Source organism: Vicugna pacos, chromosome 35, assembly GCF_048564905.1.
Source record: "Vicugna pacos chromosome 35, VicPac4, whole genome shotgun sequence".
Lineage (NCBI taxonomy): Eukaryota > Metazoa > Chordata > Mammalia > Artiodactyla > Camelidae > Vicugna > Vicugna pacos.
Genome location: NC_133021.1, coordinates 12,512,568 through 12,533,610, shown reverse-complemented (window position 1 = coordinate 12,533,610; position 21,043 = coordinate 12,512,568). Strand labels below are relative to the sequence as shown.

Below are 21,043 nucleotides of genomic sequence, written 5' to 3'. Positions count from 1 at the left end.
ATCTGCTGACTTCTGCTTCTCTGATGCTTCCGTTTACAGAGCACTTTCTCCCGTGCTGGTCATTCGCCACAATTCAGCACACCTGCCTGTAGTTCCAGCTGCCACATATGTTTACAAGCTCCTTGAGATGTGTTGAGGGAGGCCAGCGAGTAAGGACTCCATCATGTGTGATGGGGCCTGACATGGGCAGAGACCCTTCTAAGATTGGCGTAGCAGAGAAGGTGGTCAGGGTTTTTGAGCTAGATAATGAGTAACTGGTGATATTTCACCAGATGGCAGCAGGGGAGGGAGACACAGAGGCAGAGAAGCAGACAGCAAGGTGGTGGCCTGACCCAGAGGCCAGGGGCATGGTTCTGTATCAGGGGTCCTGGGTCTGAGTTCCGGGGCGCTGTCTACCCGCTGTGTGACCTCAGGCAAGTTCCTTTGCTTCTCTCTGTCTCAGCTTCCCCAAAGATAAGCATCAGGTAATGGCAGGATGCAGCTCTTGGGCTGTGATGAAGATTCACAGATAACACACTTAGCAGAATGCCTGATGCCTGGCAAAGATCACGTGCTACAATTTGGGAAAACTGGAAGTAGCCCGGTGGAGCTGGCCAGGGTGACTCTCCCATGACAGAGGAACTGGACTCTGTCATATTCACATGGAAGACTGTTTCTGAGCAAGGCAGTAACGTGCTCAGATTTGTGTCTCAGGAAAGGATTTCCATATTAGGAAAGGAGAAAGATTGAAAGCAGGGGATGGAGGGAGAGAGTTCGTGTGAGAAATGGTTCTAGGGTTTGTCCACTTGGTATGTGTGCCTATTTCTCCATGGAACGCTGGCTCCCAGATAGCAGCCTCCCCCCGACGCAAACCTGCCTTACTCACTGTGGCACCCCTGGCTGGTACTCAGCTGGCTTCACCACAGATTCGCCTGGCTGAAGAAAGAACACGTGACACTGTGGTGGATCCTCACGCTTGGCTGTGGACAGGAAGAAACCGGTTAGACCGCTTTACAGACGAACAAAACCACACATTCGGGGCTCGGGGACTTGCCCATTGCCCCACAGTGAGGCGCAGCTTTGGGACCTGAAAAGAGGACTTTTCACTTGTTCAGGAGCCTGGCATGTGAAACTGACATATCAGATCAGCGACAGAAGATTCTCATTCTGAAACAAAACAAAACTCTAAGGCCAACAGAGTGAAAAATAATAACAATAGTAATAATAATTAAGTCATTAATTCCAGTTCTAATTTAAAACATGCAGTTCTTCTGATGCACACTAGATGGCAACATTTTCCACCCTTTGAGGACAGTAACAGGACACCTGCCCGGCTCCGTGCAGAGTCGGTAGAGTCAGGGCTGCAATCTAGCACTTAATTTTTATGATTTTATTTAAGCCTCACGACCACTCAACTTGCGTATTAAACCATCCTAGCAAAAAGGATCAACTTCTGAGCTGCAGGAGCCTGAGGTCACCAACCTTTCTCTTGCCAGAGCCGCCATGCAGAGATTTCATGAAGACGCCCCCTTCCCCACCCAGGGAAGCCTTACTTCCTAGAAGCCTCTGAGCTGGAGTTCTTCTGTGGTGAGGAGGTGGAGCAGCGACAGAGGCTCCCCTGGTCCTTCGATGGGCTGTCAGCATCTCCCACGTGCCTTCCTTCCCAGCTCCCTGCCTTCTTTGGGCTGAGCCGGGCCAGCCGATGCCTGCTGGTGCCACACCTTCCTCTTTCTAGGATCAGTCTTTTTTTTTATTAAGTTATAGTCAATTTCTGGCATACAGCACAATTTTTCAGTCATACATGAATATACATATGTTCATTTTCATATTCTTTTTCACACTGAGCTACTACAATATCTTGTATATATTTCCCTATGCTATACAGTATAATCTTGTTTATCTATTCTGCATATGCCTGTCAGTATCTGCAAATTTTGAAATCCCAGTCTGTCGCTTCCCACCCCTCTCCTCCCTGGCAACCACAAGTTTGTATTCTGTCTGTGAGTCTGTTTCAGTTTTATTTTTAAGTTCATTTGTCTTCTTCTTTTTTTTAAGATTCCACATATGAATGATATCATATGATTTTTTTTTTCTCTTTCTGGTTTACTTCACTTAGAATGACATTCTTCAGGGACATCCATGTTGCTGCAAACGGTATTATGTTGTCGTTTTTATGGCTGAATAGTATTCCATTGCATAAATATACCATGGCTTCTTTATCCAGTCATCTGTCGATGGACATTTGGGTTCCTTCAATGTCTTGGCTGTTGTAAATAGTGCTGCTATGAACATTGGGGTGCAGGTGTCCTTTTCAATTAGGGTTCCTTCTAGGTATATGCTCAGGAGTGGGATTTCTGGGTCATATGGTAAGTCTATTCCTAGTCTTTTGAGGAATCTCCATACTGTTTTCCACAATGGCTGCACCAAACTGCATTCCCACCAATGGTGTAGGAGGATTCCCTTTCATCTTGGTGAGATGATGCAGGCTTGAGGACATGATGTGGGCTTGGGGAGATGATGTGGGCTTGGAGAGATGATGCGGGTTTTGGGAGACGATGTGGGCTTGAGGAGATATCGGCTTACAGATATGATGTGGGCTTGGGGAGATGTTGGCTCAGGGAGATGACATGGGCCTCTGTAGATCACTAGATCACGTAGGCTCTTGGATATCACCGGCTTTGGGACATGACGTGGCCTCGGCGAGATGATGCGGGCTTGAGGAGATGACGTGCCTTTTGGGAGATGTGGGCTTGGGGAAATGATGCGGCCTCGGCAAGATGATGCGGGCTTGGGGAGATGATGCAGGCTTGAGGAGATGATGTGGGCTGGGGAGATGCTGGCTCAGGGCAATGATGCAGTCTCGCAGACATGACGCTGGCTTGGGGACATGGCGCAGACTCAGGGAGATGACATTTGCTCAGGAAGATGTGGGCTTAGGGAGTGGATGTGGGCTTGGGGAGATGATGCAGGCTTGGGGATATGTGGGCTTGGGGCGATGATACGGGCTTGGGGAGATGTGGGCTTTTGGAATTGATGTGGGCTTTTGGAATTGATGTAGGCTTGTGGAGATGTGAGCTTGGAGAGATGTTGTGGGCTGTGGCAGATGACTCAGGCTTGGGGTGATGATGCAGTCTTGTGAACATGCCACGGGCTTGGGGAGATTATGCAGGCTTTGGGCGATGATGGGGGCTTGGGAAGTTGTTGGCTTGGGAGATGATGCGGGCTTGGGGAGATGTGGTTGGAGACATGATGCGGGCTTGGGGAGATCTTGTCGGTTGGGGAGATTATTGAGCTTGGGTAGATGTTGGGTTGGGGAGATGATGCGTGCTCTGGGAGATGACATGGGCCTCCATAGATCATGTGGGCTCATGGATATCACCAGCTAGGGGATGTGCCTTTTGGGAGATGTGGGCTTGGGGAGATGATACACGCTTTGGGGAGGTGATGTGGGCTTGTGGAAATGATGTGTGCTCGGGGAGATGTGGGCTTGGAGCCCCTCAGCTTCTCTGCTGGTGGGGCTCCAGGGGCCCAGCGGCAGGGTGATGGAGGCGACGACTCGGGGAAGGTGTGAAGGGGCCAGCCAGGGCCTCAGGGGTGGAGTAACCGGGCCAGGGTGAAGGGGGGTGGGGTGGTCGGGGACGGGTCCCCAGGAGAAGAGTCTGACCAAGGCCTGGGCCTGGGATCATCTCCCAAAGCCCACGTCATCTCACTGAGCCTGCATCACCTCCCCAAGCCGGCATCATCTCTCCCAGTCAGCATCATCTCTCCCAGCCGGCATTATCTCCCCAAGCCCACATCTCTCCAAGCCCACATCACCTCCCGAAGCTCTTTTCACTATTTACATTACTTGCTTTATTTACTTTAGTGGATTTAGATTTGTAACTGCTGAAGTAACTAATCTATTGACAAAGATCAATTTTTTTTTCCAATAGTAAAATAGGATTTGCATTTATAACACTTTCTTGTCCGAACTCCCTTTTGATACATTGTCTTTCTTTATGAGCAAGCTATGGACTCTGAATATATATGAACCATACTGATACACACTAATATACATTTCAATCATGCAAATAAATTAGGACATAAATCTAAACTAATGTTAAGTCTTAATTCTGAATATCAAGGGCCAATTATGTAATTTGCAAAGGATGTCTTTTATCAACTAATAAATCAGAGTGGCATGAACTGACAAAAGAAATGCTCCCTTTTGTCTTGACAGATGCAAATAATGAGTAAATTACTTTTACTTGAAAATTTGAAAATAATGGATTGGGAGTATAAAGATTCCATCTGTTATATGACTTCAGGTCAGCCAGGACAGTTGTGCATCAGAAACATATTGAAGTATTTATTAACTTTACATCTTGCATTTATAGAAATTAAAGCATAAAACATTTTAAGAGTCAGAAAATGTAATAACCATTTGTTAGAGAAAATGGGAGCAGAAGCTGGAGACTTGAAAACTAGACTGAGGGGAAAAAAGCAGGAAAACAATTGCTGGAATGAGAGGAAATTAATGTAACAATCAGAGCAGAAAAAAATAGCGCAAAGGAGAAAAACACGATGCTTTGAAGGAAAACAGAAGTCTGTGAAACTGTACTATATTTATTGGTTGGGGGTGTATTTCTATTAGACTAATGCAGGCAGAATATATAAACAGACTTAGTAAATCTCAGGCATCTATAACAATAAACAAAAGAATGGCTCAAAGTCATTCTTTCCTTTTCAGAACAACCATGTTGTACAAAGCAATCTATCAATGATCTTTTGAGTTTTTTCATTTCTCTGCTTTCTATGCTCTTGGAGTAGAATTCAGCTGTTTAGACAAAAAATTAAGTTCAGAATTTACATATGGGCTATTTCAGTATGCTTCAGTTGCACTGTACTATTATTAGTTGTAGTTGAAGCTATTACAAATGTGTATTTTGTAGGTTAAAACTATTTTATAGTGTGTGTAGATGTTGAAGCGACCATCTTATTTTGTTAAAAACAAACAGAAAAACCCCACCTCATTTATTTTACGTATGGGTTGTGTCTCCCACTTGTAAACTGAAGATCTCGCTTTTAAAGTTACCATTAGGAACTATGTCTGCCTTAGAAGTTTCCAAAGAATAAAAAAGTAAAATTCACTGGAAGTGTTTTTATTTAAAGAAAAGTAATTCATGTTCATTGTGAAACAGCTTAGAAAACAGACAAGCAAAAGAGACAACAAAAATCACTCTTATTGTACTGTTTAGAAATGATCACTTCTTTGAATAATCAGTTTGGTGTTTACAAATCGGGTCTTCTTTCATTGTGACTAGCTACATGTGTGTCATTTTTTAATGCTCACAATGTATACACTGTGTCAGAACCTGCTTCCCAATTTGACAACACCTTATGAAAAGCTTCCCATGCCATTAACTATTATTCTACAATATGTTTTCATGGTGTGGTTGAACCATAATTGAATCAACCAGTTTTCCCCCTAACATTTTTGCTATTATATACAGTGATATGGTGAACATTTGTGTACATGAACCTTTGGGCATCACCCAGAAGGCTGACAAAATTATAAAGCCTTGGGTGTGCATTGCCAAATTGCCCCTGCAGAACAATTGTGCCCATTTAGATAGACACTAATATTTTTTTTCAACTGAGTTATAGTCAGTTTACAATGCTGTGTCAGTTTCTAGTGTAGAGCACAATTTTTCAGTTATACATGAACATACATGTATTCATTGTCGCATTCTTTTCACTGTGAGCTACCACAAGATCTTGTATATATTTCCCTGTGCTATACAGTATAGTCTTGTCTATCTATTCTGCATATGCCCATCAGTATCTACAAATTTTGAACTCCCAGACTGCCCCTTCCTGCCCCCTTCCCCCAGGCAACCACAAGTTTATACTCTATCGATAGACCCTAGTATGATATGAGAGTGCATTCAGCACCAGTGACACACGCCTAGGGTGTGTCTTAAAGGTCAGACAACCAGGCCAATGTTGTGACTCTAGGGCAGTGACCCAGGCGAAGGTTGTGCTTTCAGGAACACTGACACAGACCAGTGTCTGTCTTCAGTGCCTGTGACCCAGGACCAGGGTGTGATCTGTGGGCTGCTGACCCAGGTCAAACATGTGCATGCTGCGAGAGTGACCCAGGCTACGGGTGTGCCTTCTATGCCAGTGACCCAGCCCAAGGGTGGCCGTTAACAGACAGAGATCGAGGCCCAGGGTGTGACTTCAGTGCCAGTGGTGCAGGGTATACATTCTGCGTGAGTGTCACAGGCCAACGGTGTGCTTTAGCGCCAGTGATCCACGCCCAGGATGTGCCTATGCACCAGTGACTTAGGTCCATGGTGTGTCTTCAGGGCCAGTGCCCAGGCCAATGTTGTGAATTCAGGGCCAGTGCCCCAAGACCAGGGTGTGCCTTCAGGAACAGTGACCCAAGCCCGTGTCTGTCTGCAGTGCCAGTGACCCAGAACAAGGGTGTGCTTTCAGCGCCACTGAACCAAGCCCAGGTTATACACTCAGGGTCAGTGACCCAGGCCCAGGGTGTGCTTTCAGGGCCAGACACACAGACCAGTAGTGTGACTTGAGGGCCAGCGACTGATGCCAAGAGTGTGTCATTAGGGACAGTGACATGCCCAGAGTGTTCCTTCAGGTCCAATCATCCAGGGCCAGGGTGTGGCTTTAAGGCCATTGACCCAGGTTCAGGCTGTGCCTTCAGTGCCAGTGATCTAGACCCTGGGTGTGTCTTCAGGGCCAGTGTCCAAGGCCAATGGTGTGAATTCGGTGTGAGTGACCAAGGCCAAGAGTGCCTTAAGGGCCAATGACCCAGACCCAGGGTGCTAATTCAGGGCCAGTGACCCAGGAGAATTGTGTGTTCCAGGGCCAGTAACCAAAGCACAGGGTATGTCATCATGGCCAGTGACCCAGGCCAAATGTGTGTCTTCAGGGCCAGTAACCCAGGCCCAGGGTGTACCTTCAATGCCACTGACCCGAGCCCAGCGTGTGCCTTCTTTGCCAGTGACACAGGCCCAGGGAGTGCCTTCAGCACCAATGACCAAGTCCCAAGGTGTGTCTTCAAGGCCAGTGACCCAGGCTGAGAGTGTGTCTTCAGGGAGAGGGAACCAGGCCCAGGGTGCTAATTCAGGGCCAGTGACCCATGCCCAGTGTGTGCCTTCAGGGCCAATGACCCAAGGCCCAGGGTGTGTATCAGAGCCAGTGAACCAGAACAAGTGTGTCTTCAGGACCAGTGACATGCCCAGAGGGTTCCCTCAGGTCAAATCATCCAGGTCCAGGGTGTGGCTTAAAGGCCAGTGACCCAGGGCCAGGGTGTGCCTTCAGTGCCAGTGAAACAAGCCCAGTGTGTGCCGTCTGCGCCAATGACACAGGCCCAGGGTGTGTCTTTAGTGCCAGGGATCCAGGCCCATTTGTAGCTTCAGGACTCAGGACCAGAATGTCCCTTCAGGTCCAATCATCCAGGGCCAGGGTGTGGCTTAAAACCAGTGACACAGGTCCAGGGTGTGCATTCAGTGCTAAAGACCCAGGGCAATGGTGTGTCTTCAGGGTCAGTGACCCAAGCCAAGTGTGTGTCTTCAGGGCCAGTGACCCAGGCTCAGGGTGTGCCTTCAGTGCCAGTGATCTAGGCCCTGGGTGTGTCTTCAGGGCCAGTGTCCCAGGCCAATAGTGTGAATTAAGTATGAGTGACCACGTTCGAGAGTGTCTTAAGGGCCAGTGACCCAGGCCCAGGTTGCTAATTCAGGGCCAGTGACCCAGGCCAACTGTGTGTTCGAGGGCCAGTGACCCAGGCCCAGGGTGTGCTTTTGGCACCAGTGACCAAAGCCAGATGTGCCTTCAGGCCAGACACCAAGGCCCAGGGTGTGCCTTCAGGGCTAGTGACCCAGTCTAAGTGTGTTTCCTCAGGATCACTGACAGAGGTCAAGGGTATGTGTGCAGCACCAGTGAAATACGCACTGGGTGTTTCTTCAGTCCTTCTGACTAAGGCCAATTATGTGTCTTCAGGGCCAGTGACACAGGCCCAGGGTTTCCATTAGCGCCATTGACCCAGGTCCAGGTAGTGCTTTCAGGACCAGTGACCCAGGACAAGAGAGTGCATTCAGCACCAGTGACACAGGCCCAGGGTGTGCCTTCAGGGCCATTGAACCAGGTTCAGGATGTGCCTTCAGTGCCAGTGATACAGGCCCTGGGTGTGTCTTCAGGGCCAGTGTCACAGGCCAATGGTGTGAATTCAGTGCGAGTGACCAAGGTCAAGAGTACCTTAAGGGCCAGTGACCCAGGCCTCGGGTGCTAATTCAGGGCCAGTTATGCAGGCCAATTGTGTGATCCAGGGCCAGTAACCAAAGACAGGGTATGTCTTCATGGCCAGTGACCCAGGCCCAGTGTGTGTTCAGGACCAGTGACCCAGGCCAAGGGTGCAGCACCAGTGACACAGTCCCTCGGTGTTCCTTCTAGGAAAGTGACCGAGGCCCTGGGGCTTCTTTCACCTCAAGTTACAGAGTCTGAGGGTTTGCCTTCAGGACCAGTGACCCAGTTCCCCAGGAGCCCTCCCTGACTGAGCCTGTTAGAAGTGTCTGGAGTGAGCCAACTCTAAATGGCTTCTGCTGTTTTAAACCATATGAGAGAGAGAAAATGAATACAGGAGAAGCTCTTAGCAGGGAGGGGATAGGATTGGAGAAGTCATACAGAAGGCTGCCCCACCCCGCAGAGTGGGGAGGTGAGAGGTGAGTTTCTGGTAGAGGAACCGTGGAGGTAGTTTTCTCTGGACCCACCTGCGCCTGAAGCATTGGCTACTCCCGCCACTGCTTAGTTACCTGACTTTGGACAAGTTACGTAATCTTGCTGGGCCGCATTCCCTTTATCTGTCACATGGAGCCTCTAATACAGGTCCCAAATCCATAGAGTCTGAGAATCCAAAGACTTTCTTAGTTCAACTGGAGCAAAACCTGACCCAAACAGATGTAAAGTTATTTACAGTCTTTGTTTACACCACTGGATGTGATTGTTTGTTTCCTTGAAGGTGACGCAGGAAAAATGAATGTGGGGCTAGGGGAGGGCCGTGTCCCAGGTCTCAGCTGAGTCCCTGGGACGTGCCCCACCAGGTGTGGGTCCTTGGCTTTGTGCAGGAAAGAGTTCAAGTGCGAGCCACCGCTGAGTAAGGTAGGTTTATTTAGAGAGACACACACTGCATACGATGTACGGCAAGAGAAAGGCAAGGAAAGAGGTATGGGAATTGGGTGCTCAGATTAAAGTAAAAGTAGGTGCACACTCCACAGACGGAGTGCGGGCATTCTCTGAAGAGGAGGGAGTGAAAAAAGACCCGCTAGGTGTGGTGTTGCTGGTTTTTATGGGCTTCACGTAGCTTCACGTGCCTACAGGTGGGACCATTCCAACTACCTTGGGGAGGGGGCTGGTATTCCCAGGAATTGGGCCACTGCCCATTCTTTGGCCTTTTTCTGTTAGCCTTGGGATACAAGAGAAGATCCTGCGGGCATGTTATTATCACGCTGTTACAATGGGCACATAATGAAGCTCAAGGTCCACTAGAAGTCAAACCTCCCACCATAATCCGCAAGGCCAACTGGGAGTTGAATCTTCCACCATTTTGGTGTTAAATCGCTGTCATTCTTTGAATGGCTGTGCCATGCCCCCTTCCCTCATGTCTCAAGAGTAGTTGGTTTCTAGTGGAGGGAGGGGCAGGGATATGATCCTGGGGGCAACAGCCTTGGTAACAAGCAAGAAAGCATTTAATCAGAATGGCTGCAGTCTGGTAGACCGAGTATCCGTCCCCCCAAAACCATCTCTAAAGATGTTCATCCCTGAAAGTTTTAAAGGAAAATGGAGGAGTAATCTCAGCTAATCATTGAGGTAGGCGGTCATGCCTGCAGGCGAGTCCTAACCAACTGTTTGAGTCTGCTCTTCTAAGGCTTAGGGAGGCCTGGGAGACTCCAACTTTCCTATAAACAAGGGAGTTGGTGTACAGGGTCCTGCTTCTTTTCAGGTGAATGCCAAGCAGTGTGTTTGGGTATTTAGTGAGATACTCATTTGTTTTATGCTTTCTGGGCTCTTCCCTACCCATCCCCTCTGGAGAAGCAGCTAATCCTTTTATGTGTCCTACCACAAGGGTATCTGCAAAATTCTTGGGGGACCAACCTTTCTTCTCAGCTTTCGAGAAAGCCCAATCTAAGTAAATACATCATCTACCACAGGTGTCCCAGAGAGAGAAGGCTGAGTAGGATATGGGTCAAACCACGTGCCCACCAACAGAAGCTCGGCCAATGGAAGCTCCAACGTCCGGGCGTGAGCAGCCGGAGCTCCAATGGACTCCCTTGGAATTCCTGTAGGAAACCGTCGGGAGGGGTGGAGATGGCAGCTCTGTCCAGCGGCCGCTTTCCAATGCGGTGCCCTTCCTTGCGGGAGATGAGCCTCAGACCCTCCAAGGTTGTGCCGGAGATGCAGGCAGGGCCTGGGCCAGACTCCGAGAGGAGCGGGTCGCAACTGCCTGAAGGGCCGGACCGGGAGCACATGATGGCCTCACAGCAGGAGCCTGAGAGGCCCCTGGTGTCAAGTCGGCAACCCCTGCCAGTGACATAGAGTCAGAAACCCAGCTGCTGGGGGGGCCCCGCTGCCACACCAACTGCCTGCAGGCGCCTCTCTCCTGGGCCTTCCGAAGGCCGGGTGGGAGGTGGGCTCGCACCCCTGGACCTTCCTGCTGCTGCCTGTGATTCTAACGGCCATTCTGGGCACTGGCCTGATCTACCTGCCCGAGGGCAAAGAAGACCTCCAGGAGCACTACACCCCCATAGGGAGCCCGACCAAGGCTGAGTGGCACTTTGTGCAGAAGCACTTTATCGGCAAAGACCCTGACCACTGCTCCATCTCCAGGCAGAGCACCGAGGCCGATTACACTTCAAGTCTAGTGGTCTCCAACAGCAACTTGCTGCTGGAACAAGAAGTCCTTTCTGAAATTAGTCATCTGGACGAGATGGTGCGGGCTTTTTCTTTGACCTGCGAAAACGGAACCCAGATCCACTACCAACAGGTGTGCTCTTCGAACCAGAGCCACTGCGTGCCCTCCAAGCCAATTCTGTTTGCCTGGAAGACGAATAGTAACCTCAACCTGAGAACCATCACCTTCCCCATCTATACACTAGGCTATCAGATCCTCTACCTGGCCAACATTCTTGGAGGAACTGTCTTAGGCGACAGTGTGGGACGGAGCCAGTTACTCCTGGAGGCCAAAGCCACACGGTTTTCAGTACTACCTGAAAACTGACGACGCAGGGGATAATGAGCACAGCAAGGCATGCTGGATGCGTTTCCTGCAGGAGTTTGGCAACATGAAAGAATCTGGCCTTGAAGAAGATCCACATACCCAGCGCATGGGGGAGGGCCAAAAGAAGGGGGGAGGGGTAAGAAGACTTGTTCAAAGGACCACACCACAGCACTGATTATGTGATGGAGTCCTTGACCTGAAGCTGGTTGTGCTCTACTGTAACTGGTACTTATAACAGCTTCCTAAAAATAACACCGAAGGATGCCACACATTTTAAGTCCTTGGTAACGTTCTGGTGGAAAACACAAATCCTACATCCTCAAGGGAGGTCTCCTCAGTGCAGACACTGAACTTCAAGTTTAGTTTTGGGGTTTGGTTTCCTAGTCAGATTACTTTGAATTTCTTACGTTTGTCTGGGTCAGTGACCCGGGCCAACAGTGAGTCTTCAGGCTAGTTACCGAAGTCCAGGATGCTAATTCAGGGCCAGTGACCCAGGCCCATTGTGTGCCTTCAGCACTATTAAACCAAGCCCAGGTTATACGCTCAGGTTCAGTGACCCAGGCCCAGGCTGTGTTTTCGGGGCCAGTGACCCAGGCCCATTGTGTGCCTTCAGCACCTATGGAGCAGAATATACCTTCTGCATGAGAGACACAGACCAATGGTGTGCCTTCAGCCCCAGTGACCCAAGCCCAGAGTGTTACTTCTGTGCCAGTGACCCAGGCCCAGTGCGTGTTCAGGGCCACTGACCAAAGACAAGTGTGTGTTTTTAGGGCCAGTGACCAAGGCCAAGAATGCGTCTTCAAGGCCAGTGAGTCAGACCCATGTTTGCCATCAGTGCCAGTGAACCTTGCCGCCCCCTCACCGGGTGGTCCCACGACTTCAGAGTCGAGGGTGGGGTTGTCCCAGCACCAGGAGGACGTTTGGTGGCACCTGGGCGGGACCTGGAAGAACTGCCCGGGGCGGAGACTGACGCAGAGGGCCACCAGGTAGCACCAGAAAGCATACATGCCCAACAGGTGAGCCGGGGCCCTTCTGAGCCAGGCCCTGAGAGCATAGGGGTTTCTCCCCAACTTCCCAACTGGGAGCCGGGGGGGGGGGGGGGGGGGGGGGGGCGGGACACAGGCGCGAGGGCGGCTTGAGGGCGGGGCGCGCGCGGGAGGGCTGTTTATGGACGGGGCGCGCGTGCGGGGGGCGGTTTGCGGGCGGGGCGCTCGCGCGAGGGCGGGGCCCCAGCCTCAAACCGAAAGTCTTGCCTAGCCCTGCCCCGCGAAAGAGCAGAGCCAGGAAGTTCACTCCTGGTGAAGAAGCTAGTGCTCGGCCGGCTGTGCAGTTGTCTCTGCAGCTGGCTGCCCGGGGCTAGGAGGTGGAGGAGGGAGACGGCCCTCTTCCAGGTCCCGCCCAGGTGCCACCTAAGGTCCTCCTGACTCTGGACCACCCCCACAAGTGACTTTAAGGTCCTGGGACCACCCAGTGAGGGGTCGGCAGGGTTCAGAGGCTTTGATGGCAAACATGGATTTGGGTCACTGGACATAAAGACGCAGTCTTGGCCATGGTTACTGGAAATAAAGGCACACACTTGTCTTTGGTCAGTGGCCCTAGAGAAACACCTTTGGCTTGGGTCATTGGCCCCAAAAAATCAGTCTGGGCCTGGGTTACTGGTGCAGAAGCCATCCCCTGGGCCAGGGTCACTGGCCTTGAGAAGACCCCGGGGGCCTGGGTCACTGCCCATGAAGGCATACCCTGGGACTGGGTCACTAGCCCTGAAGACACTTAACTGGGCCTCTGTCATGGCCCTACTGACACACCTTTGGCATGGGTCACTGTCCCTGAAGACACTCTCAGGTCCTGGGTCTCTGGCCCTAAATGCATACCCTTGGCCTGGGTCACAGGCTCTGAATGCACACTGGGCCTGGGTCACTGGCACAGAAGTAACACGCTGGGCTTGGGTCACTGGGGCTGAAGGCACACCCTGGGCCTGGGTCAATGGCACTGAAGGCACACCATTGGCCTGTGTCTCTCATGCAGAAGGTATACCCTGCTCCATAGGTGCTGAAGGCACACAGTGGGCCTGGGTCTCTGGCCCTGAATTAGCATCCTGGACTTCGGTCACTAGCCTGAAGACACACTGTTGGCCGGGGTCACTGGCTGTGAAGGCACACTCTTTGGCCACTATATTTGTGAGATGTGTTTTTAGAAGGGGATTTACTGGGCCAGAGAACATCCCCTTTTAAATTTTAGAATTATTGGTAGAATCCATAGAAGTGTCAATTTATACCCTCAGAAACAGTGCGTGACGTTTTGCTTTGCCACAGCCTATCCCAGAATGTCATTGAAGTGTTCAGTTTGTGCCGCTGGTATTTTACTTTGGTTTTGTTTTTAATTTACTGCTTAGAATCATTGTATGTCCTCTTTGGGTGAGCTATCATATCTTTTCCCAGTTTTCCTTTTGGACTGTTGGGATTTTCTTCTTGATAATAGGAACCTATATATATACTAAAAAAAGATCACTTTTTCCTGTGTTTTTAGTCATGAGACTCCCCACCGCCCCACCCTCCACCCTCATTTTGCTGGTTGCCAGGGCTTGTGTTTGTCGTTGAATTAATTAATGCTTTTGTTTTTGAATGAGTTCTGGATTTTGTGTCATACTAGACAGCTGCTTCCCTTTCTGGATTATAATCTACTTAAAAAATGTTTACATCTACATATTGATCTGTCGGATATTTATTTTAGTGTAATGTGAAAGGTTAAGAATCAATGACATTGAGTGCTTGCTGTCAGCCAGAAATTGTGCTACCTTTCGATAGCATGGAATTGCAGTTGAAACATGGCTGCCCAATCAAGGATTCCATTTTCAAATTCCTTTGACTTGCATGTGTGACTGTGGGACCAGTAATCGACCACAGAATATACATGGAAGTGATGTGTGTCACCTATAGGCCAAGAACTTTAAGAAGTTCTCTGTCCCATCTACCGCATAGATACAGGCAACAGAAGAGATCATTTGCACCATACGTTGGCAGAAGCCTGGGTCCCTGAATCACCATGGACAAGATAGCTACTCACTGACCAGGAACATCTGCAGTGACATTGCATGAGTGAGCAATGTGTCCACTGTGATAAGCCACTAAAATTTTGGGGCATGTTTATTAAAGTAGCCAGTATGGCTTCGCCAATAAAGAGTCCAATGAGGAGATCCTGTCCCTAAGTGCTTGTGTCTGGGAGCGCTTTGTTTTATTGTGCCCACTGACAATGTATTTCCTGAGCCCTATGGGACCGAGAACTTCTAGAGTGAAATCTCAAAATATAAGCAAAGAATAGGGGAAACACTAAAAGGAACTAAGGAGGACAAAAGTGATTGACTCTTATCCTGAAGTACATGATGGGGGTGATTGGGAGAAGGTGTCCTGGATGAGTTTGTCCAAGTCAAGGAGGTGAAGGTGGACAAGACTTAGCTAAACAAAGGGGGGTTTGCTAAATCATTAACTCCTTGACTTCCTATTTCTGCCTGTGTTAGCTGTCCTACATCAAAATGAGAGAAATATGTTAGAAAAACAAATATCTGAGCCCCAAAACAAAGGAAATTACAATAGTCCCTCGGTATCCATGGAAGATTGGCTCCAGCACCCAGTGTGGGTACCAAAATCTGTGGATGCTCAATTCCCTTATATGAAATAGCTACTGCAGTCAACTCTTCACGTTTCTGGGTTCCACATGGTATGATTCAGCCAACTGCCATTTGAAATCGGTTGGTCAAATAGCAGATATCCACCTTATGGATGTGAAGGGCCAACTGCAGTAAAAGGGATAATGCTCAGTCCTAGCAAACAGAGCTGGCTTAAAGGTTTTTCAAGAAGGAAAGGGATCAATGTAAAGATTAGGATAAGATGTGCGAAACTAAGGGAATGTTTCTAGAAGGAGCAGGGGAAATGTAGCCAGCAAGAGTAGACAGTCTTTGTCATGGACCTCCACAAAGCAGTGTGACAAAGGGAAGATCTTCTGAATTCCACTGAAGTGAAGTAAGTAATTTAGGGCATGGAAAATCCAAAAGCTGAAAAAAAAGTTGGACTTTTTTGTGGTGAGGAAATGGCAGAGGCATTGATCCTCACTAGGCCCCAGAGGGCACAGACATTGGAAGCACAGATAACACGTTCTGTTAAGGAATCTGCTGAGGATGGGGCTAAAACTGAAACAGACATGGGACCTTAGGGCAAAGTGCCCCAGACAAAACAGTTCTAGGGCCTCCATAAACTGTGCTCAGTTCTGAAGACAGAATCTGCACTCAATCCAGGAAGGCACAGTCCACGTGGGCAATGGAAATTAAGAGGTTTTGGATATATTTCAAGGCACTGTGGCTTCCTTAAATAGGACTTTGAGGATAATGTGCCTGGCTTCAAATCCAAGCCTTACCTCTTACTACCTGTGTGACTTTGGGCAAGTTACTTAACTTTTCTCTGCATATTTTTTTCCATCTATCAAATAGAGAAGATAACTAACTCACAGGGTTCTTATGAGGGTTAAATTATTTAATGCATGTGAAATTATTTAAGATATGGAATTCAATATGGTCTAATATTATATGAAATATTTTCACCATTAGGTGTTTTTTATTGCTGTTTTTGTAGTTTTATACTTTATCAAGGTAAGGATAGATTGCTACAAAGTTTTTTTTTCTTTATATCATGAATGAGTTAAATTTTTGTCAAATTGTGTTTGTTAATTCATTGGGAAGATTATCAATTGTCTCCTTCAATCTGTGTACAAGTAAATGGTGTTATTATTTTTTCTAATTTTGAAAACTGCTAGAAAACTCTAAGTGTTAGAATATAATGTGGATTCAATTTACTAATAAGTTTGTATAGCATTTTTGCATTCATGTTTATAGTTTAGATTGGCCTATAATTTTCTTTCTTTCTTTTTTTGAATAAGAGTAGATTTATTTAGAGAGATGGACAAGGTGGTGGGTGAGGGTGGCTGAAATAAAGGTAGATACACACTCCATAGACAGAGTGCAGGCTGTCTTGGAAGATGAAGGAGAAAGAAAGCCTGTAAGTTTCTTTTATTGTCCAATTTGGGTAACAGGGTTACCCTAGCCTCATAAAAACTGATTAGATTTCTCTTTTTCTATTCTCTGCAAGAGTTTATATGAGAGAAATAACTTGTTTCTTGGAAGATTGCTAATTCTCTTCTGTGAAATGTCAGAGTCTGGTGCCCTTAAAAGGTGGACATTTTATTTTTCTAAGAATCTGTTAATGTCATTTGTTTTCAAATTAATTGTCATACCATTGTCATGAGTTTTTTAAGATTAAGAAAAAAAAATCTGTTCCCTGTCTGTCCTTACCGCCCTTTTTCCACTCCTAATGTTAATTTGTGCGCACTTTTTTTTTCCTTAAACGGACTTTTTCTATTTACTACTCTTTAAAGAGAAACAGGTATTGATTTTGCAATTTCACCCTATTTTAAAATTCTTTGATCATTCTCTTTCTTTAATTTCCACCTTTGCCTTTATTTACTTCCTCTAACTCTCTTTGTTCTTTTTCTGGATTTCTTACACTGTTTCTGGTTTTACAATAAATGCATTTAACACTACATTTTCACTTAAGTACTGGATTAACTATTCTACAGACTTTGATGGGTAGTGTTCTAAAGATAAATTTTCAAAAATGTACTAATTTCCTCAGAAATTGTCCTATTTTGTGTCATCTGTTCACTATGTTTTTATCCCCATTTGCTTTTTCTTTGTTATTCTTTGCTCCTTTTGTTGGATTAGCATGTTTTTCTTAATACCTATGATTTGCTTTGAAAGTTATTCTTAAATTTTTAATGTGTAGGTTAGCGTCACATTCCTCTAGCAAGTTCTAAGATTAGCCATTAACTCTCTTCTTTTCCAAAAACAACAAAAATATTTATAATTGTTAATTTCATGCTGAAACACCCTGCCATCGACTTCAACAGTATTGTTATCTGGAATTTTCATTCTGATTTTTAAGCACATTCATGAAAATGATTGTGGTTATTTTTTTCATTGTCAATACTTAACTCAGTTTAGCAATATGTTTTCCAAATGGATTTGCTCTCCATTGCCTTTCCCTCCTATGTCCTTGAATCAGTTTTACAGCTGATACATATTCTTCAGTAGTTTTTTCTGATAAAAGAAATTTTTCCCATATTGAGGTATGGGGAAGTCATTCTGGCCCAAACATGAGTTAACTTGAATTTTATGCTAACTAAAACAGCCTGTTTGTGGTCTATCAAATACACGTTATACATCTGCTTTAATTATTAAAGAAAAAGGCTCATTGACCAGAAGTAAGAATGTCCATATTAAAAAATAAAGATTAAATGCCTCTCTTCCTGGGACACTAATGCTGGTCCTCCTTTGATGATAAGACTCCCATCCCACATGCCAAGTTCCTACTGACTCACTGTGTACGTGCTGGTCTTTTTTTTGTTTGTTTTTTTTAAACCTTGAAGGAATGTACCCCTGACTTATTTAATGTTCTTTGTTCTGACAAGGTACGAAACTGTGCTGAAAACCATGCTTCTCTGGAGCAGTTTCTCAGAGTCATCTGGGAAACTGTTTTCTGGACTAGCCCTCAGTTTGGCTCAAATAAAACTCTTTTCTGTTATTGTTATTGTTTATTGATTATTTTCATCAACACTTCACAAATGTCAGGAGTAAACTCTTGTTTTTTCATATTTGAATATAAATAGGATTATTTTCCTTTGTAAAAAAATTTTTATTTTTAACTTTTTTTTTTGGTGGGGGGAGGTTACTAGGTTTGTTTGTTTGTTTGTTTTTAATGGAGGCACTGGGGATTGAACCCAGGACCTCCTACATGCTAAGCATATGCTCTACCACTGAGCAATACCCCATCCCCGAATTCTCTTCTTTCTTGATTGATTTATTACACATGGAATTCTAGGCTCAGAGTTCTTTACTTTGGATATGTAAAAAATATTTTCCCGTTACCTTCTGGCATTTAACTTTGCTAATAAGAGCTGTGCTACGAACCTGATTGCTCTTCATATGTAGGTAATCTGTCAGTTTTTAAAAAACAGAGTTTATTTTTTAGAATAGTTTTCAGTTCACAGAAAAATTGAACAGAAAGTACAATGATTTCCCCCAAGCCCTCTGACATCATGCATTCACTCACTCCCATGTCATTAATGTTACCCATCAGAACTATAAAGAGTAAAAAGTGAATTTCCTCTTTGCCTTACACTACTCCCCTTTTCAGCTCCCCAAATTTGCTTTCTTCCATTGTTATCAATTTGGTTTACATCCTTCCTGAACTCTCCATTTGTCTCTCTGCACACACACACATGTAGATACTCACTCATCCACACACATGCGGTGCCATGGATGCATCTGGACCATAATACAGATGTATACATATGTTCATATACATGTGATTGTTGTGATGGTCAGTTTATGTGTCAGCTCGGCTAGGCCGTAGCCCCAAGTCATTCAATCAAACACTCATCTAGATGTTGTTGTGAAGGCATTTCATAGATGTGATTAAAGTCCACAACCAATTGGCTGTAAGGAAAGGAGATTATCCTCTATAATCTGATGGGCTTGATTCAATTATCTGAAAAGTCTTCAGAGCAGAGCTGAGTCTTCCCTGAAGAAGAAAATCTGTCTGGCACAGTGGCTTCAATTTGTGCCTGGCAGTTCCAGGCTGTTGCGGACAAAGAATGTCACCTGTCATTTCAGTAAACAAAGGATGTTGCAGCCATCAGGCCATCAAGCCAGCAGCCACTGCAGCCACCCCCAACTCTGCACCCTGAGGGGATTCATGATGGAGAAAAACAGGACACTGGCCCTGAATAGTTAAGGTGCATATTACAGGAATGATTGCAGTTAGCCAGACTCTTGCATCGTCCCATACAAAGAAAAGGGCTAAATTTATTAACTTGAGATGTCTGGTTCTTCCTTAATTAAGAGTAATCTTTTGATGTTCCAACTACCTGGGTTTTGTTGCAAAAACTCCTATGTTTCCTGACTCCTCCCTTACCTCTTTGAAACAGTCCCTCAGAGCTGAGAGGATGTTTCCCCAGCTCAAGTCCTCAGTATGCCTGTTGAAAAAACATAATCTTCAACTTTCAGGTTGCGCGTTTTTTGGTTTTTTTGTCAGTTGACACTGTTTCCTTCCTGATGGCTACGTGCCCTTGATTTTCAGATTTTCCTAGCCCAGTTCTGACAATTGTATAAGCCAAGTCTTTGTAATAAATCTCTTAACATACATTTCCAAATGATTCTGTTTCTCTGGTTGAGCCATGACTGATCATCTATATATATATGTATATAGATATATATATTTTCCCCCTAACAGTATGTTTCAGAGATGGCATTATAGTTAACTGCTGAATAATGTCACATAATATAAATATACTATATCTCATCTAATCATCCTGTTATTGGTAGACATTTTAGTTGTTTACATTCAAATTTAAATTAGATTCCTATTTCATTTGCTATTTTGAAAATGTGTTCCATTGACTTCTGTCTAGCATTGCTGTAATAAAATCGAATATCAATCAGAAATTCTTGCTCCTCTGCAGATAATTATTTTTCTTCTCTGGAGGCTTTTAAGAGATTTTTCTTCTTTTTTAATATTTCATGAGGCTATATCTATGGTTTTTTTTTTTATCCTGTTCAGTTTTCAGTAGTCCCTTTTCATCTGAGGACTCATGTCTTTTGATGTTCTTAGAAATATTTTGCCATTATTAATTTTTTTAATCTTTAATTTTTTGGGGGGTGTAATTAGGTTTGTTCATTTATTTACTTTTTTAGTGGAGGTACTGGGGATTGAACCAACAACCTCGTGCATGCTGAGCACAAACTTTACCATTGAGCTATACCTTCCCTGCTTTTTATCATTACTTCTTTTTTTTTTTTTCAGTCCTCTTTTTCCCCTTCCTTCTTTGGAGCCCCCTTTTGATGGATGGGATTTTCTGGGACTTTATCTCAAGCCTTGACTTTATTTTTTTTTTCTCCCTTTTTTAAAAAATTGAAATATAGTCAATTTACAATGTTATGTTAATTTCTGGTGTACAGCAGAGTGATATATATATACATTCTCCACCTTGACTTTAATTTCATAATTCCCACCCGTTCATTCTGTTGTGCTGCATTTAGGGTAAGGGAGTTAGTTTTATCTTCCAGCTTATTAATATGCTCTTCTGTTGTGTCCATTCTGTTGATTGGCTCATGTACTGAGTTTTATTTTAATAATATCTTTTATTTTTAAGGTCTAAAGTTTCTTTTTCATAATAAACATCCTTTCATAGTTATGATGGCCTTCTGAGTGTAATTTCACTTTTATTCAAGCCTCATTTTGTTTGTTCTATGAAGCATTTTTTTTTTCTCTTTCTGAGTATTAGTTCTGTAAATTAGATTTGGCACATCTCTTTGGTTGGTTTTCCTCACATATTTGGCAGTTCTTAGTTTGGATCTTGTATTAGTCTGGGGAGGGGGAAGGAGATGTGTTACTGGATGAGGAATGCTGGGTATGCATGCCCTTAGGAGGGGAGTTATTTGTTCTGCTTGGGTGACACCATTCACAGCAGGCACTGCCCTGTCTCTCCAGCTCAGCTGTCCACACTCACCTCTTCGACCTGGAGAGCAAATGTCTCAGCTACTTCTGTTTCACAAAATGAAAGGGTCTTTGGGGCAGGAGGAAGGGTTTCAATCCATCTAGTATCCATCTTTTCTGAGTTAGAAACATGCAGAGCATCCAACTTTCACAGCGGTCCTTTCCTGTGTGTTTTTGCTGTGGCTTT

At 45.7% G+C, this 21,043-nt stretch overlaps 1 long non-coding RNA gene across 2 annotated transcripts; it reads right to left on the bottom strand.

The window, feature by feature from the left end:
- Nucleotides 1-12,245, bottom strand: LOC140691561 (uncharacterized). 2 transcript variants are annotated; one of them, XR_012067294.1, is made up of 3 exons: nt 12,120-12,245; nt 866-959; nt 1-489 (listed from the first exon to the last, which is right to left on the bottom strand). It is a non-coding gene; the product is annotated as an uncharacterized lncRNA (long non-coding RNA). The 2 variants fall into 2 exon arrangements; XR_012067293.1 differs by lacking the exon at nt 12,120-12,245 and adding an exon at nt 1,533-2,898.
- Nucleotides 12,246-21,043: the final 8,798 nt, after the last annotated feature.